This window comes from Lactuca sativa, chromosome 3, assembly GCF_002870075.4.
Source record: "Lactuca sativa cultivar Salinas chromosome 3, Lsat_Salinas_v11, whole genome shotgun sequence".
NCBI lineage: Eukaryota > Viridiplantae > Streptophyta > Magnoliopsida > Asterales > Asteraceae > Lactuca > Lactuca sativa.
In genome coordinates, this window is record NC_056625.2 from 292,238,120 (window position 1) to 292,248,842 (window position 10,723).

The following is a 10,723-nucleotide window of genomic DNA, read 5'->3' on the forward strand; positions in this document are numbered from 1 at the left end:
ACTTCCGCAGTTGCGATGTAACGACCGAAAAATACAACCAATTTTAAATTTTTTTCAAAAAAATCTTGATTCCAATAATTCTTTACAAAACGGTTTTCAATACAAGACATTTATCGTATTCCCAAAATCATAACACCACAAAATCATGAGGAGCGGTACGATCACGCCTTCGCCTTGCCACGATCTCCTGAACAACCTAAAAAACATGAAACCAGAACTGTAAGCCCGAAAGCTTAGTGAGATACCCCCAAAATACCAACCACAAATACCATACACGCATATATGCCATAACATATCAAATCACAGAACAACCATGTTCTCTGGGTCTACTGTGTGACTGGTCCGCCGCACCGGCCAACAGTCCACCTGGTCCACCCTCTGAGTCAATCCGCATACATCGAGTCTGCAGTGTGATTGGTCCGCCCGTTCCCGGGCCTTCAATCCACTTGGTCCACTCTCTGAGTCTATAGTATGACTGGTCCGCCCGCACCGGGCCTTCAGTCTGTCTGGTCCACTCTCCGAGCCTTCGGCACGTCTGGTCCACCCCTAACGGGACCTACAGCCTATCCGGACCGCTTGCTGGGCCTACGGGACAACCGGTCCGCCCTGGGTATCTTGGCCTACTGCACACAGCAGGACCCGCCTCAACCCAACTCCAGTCCAAACATCCATGTGCACATATACATACAATCATCTAACAATTCACAGTCAATAAGCAGATCAACAGATCACATAACATACCACCATCCTAACCAGGATATCGACCTAGCAGGTCACTAACATAGCATCTCCCTATCTCTTAGGATACCGATCTCAATCAGGTCTCTAGCATATACCATCCTAACTCACAGGATGCAAACATGTCAAAGCAGTACATAATAACAACTACCCGGATCTCAATCCGATAAGGGTCGGCCTTGGTGCCTTAGACCCCGTTGATATAGTGAGGATAACTCACCTCGAAGCTGCCGACTGAACAGATAATCCAAGCTACTCCGATCATTGATACGATCTCCACCACTAGACAACCGCCAATGCACTGAACTCAAAACAACAAACAATAATTACCAAAATGCCCCTGGACACAACTGGTCAACCCTTGGACAAAGACAAGGTCAAAGTCAACTCCTGACTGACCCTACTCGCCGAGTCAACCCGATGACTCGCCGAGTTCCCATACTCAGAACTTCACACAATCCGCGGCCTAACTCGCCGAGTCACCCCGAGACTCGCCGAGTCCAACAATTCAGAGTCCACTCGCACACAACTCACCGAGTCATCCCTTGACTCACCGATTCTCGACTCAACCAGAGAATATCGGAACTCTTCGACAAGACTCGCCGAGTCCAAGAACAGACTCGCCGAGTCTAAAGCTATCATAAACCTGCTCACCGAGTTGTTCATACAACTCGCCGAGTTCATGGCTATCTTCAACCGACTCGCCGAGTTGTTCTTCCAACTCGTCGAGTCCCAGCTCATCTTCAAGCAACTCGTCGAGTTCACTCATGTGACTCGCCGAGTACCACCGATCTGAATCCATTCAGAAGCATTCCAGGTCATGCAAATTATCCAAAACATAGATCTATCCTTATTCAACTCATCCATCACGTAAAGTGGCAAACTTTATGTGAATCCCAAGAGATCTAGGCCTTATTCACTTATAACTAGGGTTTGGGACTTGCAAGCTTCACTAAACACTCCAACATAGGGACTTTCATGCTCTCTGATTCTCCTCCCTTCCAGATCTGAGGTAGCAACCTCAGATCTAACCTCTAGACTTCCATTTACATCCTTAGACAAGATCCCACAAACCCCAAATTGAAGAAACAACATACAATCAGACCAAGAACAAGATATTACCTCCAATGGACGCCCCCAACTACAATGAAGTTGATTCCAAGCAAAGCCCCTTGCCCCAAGCCTTCAATTCCCACAAAATTCCTTCAACAAACTTCTCCAATGCTCTAATCCCCTCAACAATGGAGCTCCTCTGCGATTTAGGGTTTCTGGAACTCAAGAGGGAAATAAAGAGGCTGGGGAAGGAACATAATGTTCCTTATATAAGGCTTAACCCCGAAAATTAGGGTTTTCTCCACCCAGTGCCTACTCGCCGAGTCCATCTCATCGACTCACCGAGTCAGCTACTTAACACGCGACCAAGTCGCGACTCTACTCACCGAGTCCAGCCATGGACTCACCGAGTCACTCTTTCCCAAATAACACTTTTAGCCCTTCAACTCTACTCTTGCTATTTCGGGATGTTACATGCGACACATGGAAAGTGTCGTGAATCTGCCCCAACTCTGCTGGCAAATCCAAACGATAGGCTACCCTGCCTACCCTCGCGATCACTCAGAATGGACTAATATATCGGGGCCCCAACTTGCCCCTCTTCCTGAATCGAATCACTCCTTTCCAAGGAGAGACCTTCAGGAGCACAAGGTCGCCGACCTGAAACTCAAGCTTGGACCGGCGTTTGTCTGTATAACTCTTCTAACGACTCTGAGCGGTCAACAACCTCTGTCTGACCTGCTGGATCTGCTCTGTCGTCTGAAGCACGATCTCTATACTGCCCATCACACGCTGTCCGACCTCTCCCCAACAAATAGGGGTCCGACACCTCCTCCCATACAACAGCTCAAAGGGCGGCATACCAATGCTCGAATGATGGCTATTGTTGTAGGAAAACTCTGCCAAGGGCAAGTACGTATCCCAACTTCTCCCGAAATCCAACACACATGCCCGGAGCATGTCCTCGAGCGTCTAAATCGTCCGCTCACTCTGTCCGTCTGTCTGGGGGTGATATGCGGTACTAAATGTAGTCTAGTACCCAACTCCTCGTGAAACTTCTTCCAGAATCTGGAACTAAAACGCACATCACGGTCTAAAACAATCGAGATTGGCACTCCATGCCGTGACACCACTTCCCTCACATACATCTCTGCCAATTTCTCTGCTGAAGAACTCTCGCTGATACCAAGAAAGTTGGCGCTCTTCGTCAACCTGTCCACAATCACCCAAATTGCATCAACTCCCTTGGCAGTCCTTGGAAATTTAGTGATAAAATCCATGGTGATCTGTTCCTACTTCCATTCGGGAGCCTCCAACGGCTGCAACTTACCATGCGGCCTCTGGTGCTCGGCCTTAACCCTACCGCAGGTCAAGCACCTCTTAACAAACCATGCAACATCCCTCTTCATACAGGGCCACCAATACTCTTTCCTCAGGTCCAAATACATCTTAGTGGTCCCAGGATGGATCAAAAATTTCGACCGATGAGCCTCTTCCATCAAAATGGTACGCGTTCCTCCCACAAACGGCACCCAGATACGCCCCTAGAATGTCATAAGCCCCCGACCATCGGTAATGAACTCTGAAATCAATCCAACAACTCGCTCTTTCTTCTGCATCTCAGGTTGCACAGCCTCGGCCTGTGCCCCACGAATGGCATCCAACACTGGAGGTATCACGGTTAATCTCAAACATACATCCCGCAGCGGGGTGCTCTCTGCCCTGTGGCTCAGTGCATCAGCTACAACATTAGCCTTGCATGGGTGGTACAGGATCTCACAATCATAATCCTTGACCACATCCAACCACCTTCTCTGTCGCATATTTAGGTTGGGCTGATCTATCAAATACTTCAAACTCTTATGGTCCGTGTATATCGTACACCAAACCCCATACAGGTAGTGACGCCAAATCTTGAGGGCGAACACCACTGCCCCCAACTCTAGATCATGGGTGGGATATCTCATCTCATAAGGCTTCAACTGCCTTGATGCATATGCTATCACATGCCCTCTCTGCATCAGCACCGCCTCCAACCCTAAAATCGATGCGTCACAGTATACCACAAAGTCCTCCATCCCTTCCGGGAGGGCTAACACCGGGGCTTCGCATAACCTTTGGCGAAGCGTCTCAAAGGAGGCCTGTTGCTCGGGGTCCCATGAAAAAGCGACACCCTTCCGGGTCAACCTGGTGAGTGGCACTGCAATTTTAGAGAAATCCTTGATAAATCTCCAATAATAACCTGCCAACCCTAGGAAACTCCTGATCTCGGAGGGTGACCTGCACCTCCCAACTCATCACCGCCTCAACTTTGGCTGAGTCGAACAATATCCCTTTCTGGTTAACGAGATGTCCTAGGAACTGGACCTCCCGCAACCAGAAATCACACTTGGAGAATTTGGCATAAAGCCTCTCCGATCACAGAACTCCGAGAATCTCCCTCAAATGCTCCTCATGCTACTCTCTAGATCTCGAATATACCAAAATGTCGTCGATAAATACAATCAGCGACCGATCCAGCATCAGCCTGCACACTCGGTTCATGAGATCCATGAACACTGTCGGGGCATTGGTGAGCCTGAAAGGCATCACCACAAAATCGTAATGCTCATAACGCGTCCTGAACGTTGTCTTCTGGATGTCCTCATCTCGCACCCTCACCTGATGATATCCAGACCTCAAATCGATCTTGGAGAACCAAGATGCTCCCTGTAACTGATCGAACAAATCGTCGATCCTCGGCAACGGGTAACGGTTCTTGACCGTCAGCTTGTTCAACTCCCGGTAATCAATTCACATCTGGTGTGAACCATCCTTCTTCTTGACAAACAGGATAGGCGCTCCCCACGGCGAGCTGCTCAGCCGAATAAACCCCTTCCCCAGCAGCTCCTGAAGCTGCGAGGATAACTCTTGCATCTATGGAGGTGCAAGGCGATAAGGTACCTTAGCGATAGGCGCGGCCCCCGGAACCAAATCGATATGAACTCCACTTGCCTCACAGGAGGCACACCCAGCAACTCCTCTGGAAATACATCCGGGAACTCACGCACTATTGGAACCTCCTCAACTAACCTCGGTCTCTCGGAATCCACCCACGTATCCATCACATATGCCACAAAACCCTTACAGCCCTGCTGTAAACACTGCCTCACCCTAGTAGCCGAACAAAACGCTGATCCAGAACGGGTACGTTCGCCGTACACCGTAAGAACTCCCCCACTAGGGTCTCGTATGGTCACCAGCTGTCGCTCGCAGTCGATAACCGCACCGAATCTGCTCAACCAGTCCATGCCCACAATGACACAAACATCACCCATCGCAATAGGAACCAAATCAATCGGGAACTCAACACCGAAAATCTCGAACACACACCCCCAGAGAACCTCCATGGCATATATCACCCTCTCGTCAGCTACGGAAACTCTCAGAGGCCGACTCAATGCCTCACGACTAACACTGATATGTTGACTAAAACCCAAAGATACAAAAGACCGACTCGCACCGGAGTCAAATAACACCAAGGAAGGTACAGAATTCACAAGGAAAGTACCTATGCATAACATAATATAAGCATAATATCTCAACATCAAAATAAATACACAAAAGAATACATACCAGCCATGACATCGGGCGCTGTACGGACCTCCTCCACGGTCAACTGAAAGGCTCTCCCTTGTGCCCTCGGCGCCTCGGCCTTCACTGGCCGACTCTCGGTAGCTCTGATGGCGGCAGGGGCAGATCCCTGAGGTGCTCCCTGAGATGATGCTCGCAAATGCGGACACTCTGCCTTCCGGTGTCCGGTTTGGTTGCAGTGGAAACACACCGCAAACCCCTTGGGGCAGTCCTTGGCCATATGCCCCTCCTTGCCACACTTGTAGCAAGATCCCGCTCTACAGACTCCATCATGACCCTTGTCGCACTTCCCACAAGTGCGGCCCTTCTGGTTCCCTGATTTGGGATCAGTGGGCTTGGCCCGCTTGGCTGCCGGCTGAGACTACTACGGTCGCCGATCCCTCCCCTGAGACTTCGCCTCCTCCCTGGCCTGAGTCTCTAGCTCAATCTCCCTCTTCCGGGCATTTTCCTGAAGCTCGGAAAATGTCCGGTACGAGGAGTTCGCCACGAACTCCCGAATGTCTCGCCTCAAGATACTCAAATATCGGCTCATACGTGCCTGCTCAGAGGACACGTGCTCAGGGCAGAACATCGCCCTCTCGTGGAACATCCTGGTAATCACCGTAACAGACTCAGTACCCTGCTTGAGGGTCAAAAACTCCTGGGCCAAACGCTCATCTCGGGTGTTCCTTCGCTCCCACGCGAAGCTGGTTCAGCGTGAACCGAACTCTCAAATGCTCAGGAGATGAGCAAGTGAAGAAACACCCCTCTATGTCAGAAATCCATCATCAAATTCCGCCACTGGGTCCTGGGTCCCATCAAACTCCGGCGGTTTTGTGTTGCTGAACTCTCGAAACAGCAACACATCAACACCCTACGGCCTCGCGGCAGCAATAGCTGCGGCGGCCACTGCAACAGCAGCCTCAGAAAGAGCGGCATAACGCTCGTCGAAGGTCTCAATCAACGTGGTCTTAATAGACCCGAACATCTCTGGTATCTCTACTCTGATGGCCGCAGCTACCTCCTCATGGATGATCTGGCGGATCTCCTCATCACTGGCCCCACTGCTCTCAGTCATCAGACGTGTCCTCACCATGATCTACCTCTGAAATACAACATACGATAAATTAGAATCCATTCGAGCATACTCACACTCGACAACTCATTCCTCCTTGATCCTTGGTATTCCAAAGATTCTTACTTGGGCTGTACACCGCCCCGATGCTTTCAGTAGTACGGGCCCAATACTACTGTCCGCACCGTATTAGAATACACCCCAAGTCCTCATCTTCGGATTCCAAATTCCAAGTAATCTACCATGCATAATCCACCCTCTAACCGATCTCTCATAAGCCCCTCGCTGCTACCTACTCACTCTCAAGCACCTCATAGCAGCTCACCTCTCCCTAGGCTAAGGCATCACAGATCAGGCCACTCTAGTCCTAATAAGAGTACCTAGCCCACTCTAGCATGAGAATACATCATATCAATATCGATATCACATAACATGAGGGTATTTTGGGAAATCACCGTTCGAGCGCGGACTGATCGTACACACAACTCTGCTCTGCATTTTTCCAAAAATCTTTTACTCTTTCTTAAAATACTTCTCAAATCCTCAGTTTGAGTTCGAACACGCCCGAAGGTGTACTCTAATCCCTCAAACCAAGGCTCTGATACCAACTTGTAACACCGTAAATTTCAAAATAATTTTTCGCATAATATAAAAACATATTCATATAATTTTCATAAAAACATCAATGTTTGAAACTCCAATCCATGACATATAAAGAATCCCAAGATCACATAACATAAAAATCCCGTGTGTGTGTACTGATCAAGCCGGCGCCTTCCCACAGTCATCACTAGTACCTGAAACAAATAACACCAAAACTGTAAGCACAAAGCTTAATGAGTTCCCCAAAATACCATACATAACACATATTAACCACTCGAAGCTATAACTCTGTGGGTCCGTAGACCCTACTCTGTGAACCCTCTGGTTCTAATCTCTGTAAACCTTCCGGTTCCAACTCTATAAACTTGCACAGCATAAATCACATAGAAATCATGCAGTACAACACATAACATACATATAGCATACAAATACTTTGTCACATAACTCTGATTACCTACTCAAGGTAAAGTATAGTGAGAAGACTCACCTCGCGTTTCTCGATAACTCACAAATCCCGGAAATCACTCGCGCTCAATCCCCCGAGCTATAATCCTCCTATAACACAATATATCTCTAATTAACACTTTCAAAACTAAGGTTGACTACCCCTATCAAGTCAACACCGGTCAAATTTGGTCAACGGTCAACTTTGACCGGACTCGGCGAGTGCACTAAAGTGACTCGACGAGTCTATACGTGTTCACTGACTCCCTAGGATCCTCTCTTGACACGTCGAGTACTTCCCTAACTCGACGAGTTCCACCTGGCATGAATCGCGGGGCCACCATGACTCAACTCGCCGAGTCTCAAGAACAACTCGGCGAGTTCCAGCTTGACTCAGTCCACCCGTCAACCCTCTCTGACTCTCCCTGACTCACTGAGTCAACCCCTTAACTCGGCAAGACCACTCGATGAGTGGTTATGGACACTCTTCATGCTACTCACTGAGTCTGTTCTTCGGACTCGGCGAGTCTATGCCATGCATAAACTCAAACTCACTCCTGAGGTCGATCCGTTCCAATAACTCATAGATCCAGTCCTTCCAAGCACATACATCACGTAAAGTTACTATCTTGGTGCTCATGAAAAGGTTCAAACGCCTTATTTGATGATATGGTCTCTAGAATGCTATTCTAAGCTCATGGCCTCCATTAACACTCATAAAGCTTGAGGGAAAAGAGTCTCTGGACCTCTTTGGGACCAGATCTAAAGCACCAACACGAGAAGAGGCCAATTACTCCATGGATCAATCCACAAAGAAACCCTAACTCTAAGATTTACACCAAGGACTAAGAAAGGAACGAATGATTACCTCAAATGAAGTCAATGAGCTCAGAAATCACTGGATTAGCACCCTCTTTGGTCTCCTCTTGACTTAATCCTCTTTTATATGCAAAAACACCCACAACTAGTCAAGGATCTTCCTCTTCTCTCTCATAAAACACTCAAAGACTCTTTAGGGTTCTCTCTGGGGTTGGTGGCCGCAAATGACAGCCATAAGCCCCTTTAAATAGGTCTCATACCCTGGAAATTAGGGTTTCATTAAACAGCTTGGACTCGCCGAGTCCGGACGCGAACCCGTGCCCGAACCGCGATCATACTCGGCGAGTTTGAGCTCCAACTCGCCGAGTCTCCTCACAAATCACCAAATTTATAAGAATAAATAATACCTGGGAATCCGGGTTGTTACACATACTATCGACTAGGTAACACGACAATGTAGGTGGTAATAAGGTATGACGTTTGGCACCCACAGACCTGCAGGTCCGGCTGTAGCTAGCAGCAAGAGACTCTGGCTATAACTCGGGTCATGACATTGAAGGCATGCTCTGATACAGTGGATCACAATTATGTTAACGTATTCGTGTATATGTAATGTATTGTTACTCGTTCTAGTATCTTTGTATACGTTCTCTTTCTAGTATAGTTGTAAGTGTTCTCCTTCTAGTGTAGTTGTATATGTCCTCTTTCTAGTATAGTTGTATATGTTCTCTTTCTAGTATAGTTGTATATGTTCTTCTTCTAGTACAGTTGTATATGTTCTCATAGTAATGTAATGTATATGTTCTCATAGTAATAAGTATTGACTCATGAATGAACTGACTCATTGTTCTAGCAATAGTATAAGTATTATCCTGTGCTACCCCGATGGTAACTTACTAATGATTTAACTAGTACGTATGAATATGGAAGAAGTTTTATGACTATATATGTACACATGATATATAATTAATATTGAAACGTCCTTCGGACGGATACCCGATACCCCACCAGACCACATCTCAAGCGCGAAAAGGAAATAGGGCGGGCGGCCTTCCTAAGCCTTTTAAACATTGTTTATATAACTATACATCTATGGGCATGCAATTTATAATAAGTATAAAAGAGTTTAAGTAAAAGTAATTGATAAGTAAAAGAGTTTGTAAAGCAGTTTGAAGTAAAACAGTTTGATAAACAGTTTGAACAGTAATAAAATCATTGGTTATGTAGTTATTAATCACATGTGATTGATGTAATAACTATAAGTATTTAACTTGTATTCCCCCCATAAAAGCATTTAAAACATTTAAAAGTATTTCAAAGGTTAGTTAAAGGGGTATGAACTCACTTGTGGTGAGTGGATTGGATTGAATTGTCGGACACGGTGCTAGGTGACAAATGGAGACTTGTACACACGCACGAGTCTAGTTATCATATAATGAACATATATATAACTAATTAGCCAAATTAAAATTAATAAATTAAGTTGGGACACTCTAGAACATGAAAACACTTTGTTTCAAGTGTTAAAGATCACAAGGGTTGCCACCAAGTGTTTGTAGGGCAAAACTAGAGTGTTTGGGGTTCAAGGGCGAACTCCTTTGGAATTTACGGTTTTATTGACCTTTACCCAAGGAGTTTACGGTAGTAAACTCTAGGGTTTACGGTCGTTGTAATGACCGAAAAATTCCAACCAATTTAAACTTTTCAAAACACAGCCTGATTTCATTAAATCATTACAAAAAGGTTTTCAATACAATTAAATTAAAGTATTCCCAGAATCACAACATAAACATGAGGAGCGGTAGGATCACGCCTTCGCCTTGCCACGGTCTCCTGAAGCACCTGAAAAACATAAAACCACAACTGTAAGCCCGAAAGCTTAGTGAGATATCCCCAAAATACCAAACACATATACCATACACGCATAACATGCCATATCATATCCGATCACAGAACAACCATGCACTTCGGGTCTACTGTGTAACTGGTCCGCCGCACCGACCAATAGTCCACCTGGTCCACCCTCTGAGTCTAGCCATATACATCGAGTCTGCAGTGTGATTGGTCCGCCCGTGCCGGGCCTTCAATCCACCTGGTCCACTCTCCGAGTCTACTGTATGACTCGTCCGCCCGCACCGGGCCTTCAGTCGGCCTGGTCCACTCTCTGAGCCTCGGCACGTCTGGTCCGTCCTCTTGGGGCCTACAGTCTATCCGGACCGCTCGCTGGGCCTTCGGGACAACCGGTCCGCCCTGGGTATCTTGGCCAACAGCACAAAGCAGGACCCGCCTCAACCCAACTCCATTCCAAACAACCATGTGCACATAAACATACAATCATATAACAATTCACAGTCAACAAACCGATCAAACAGATCACAT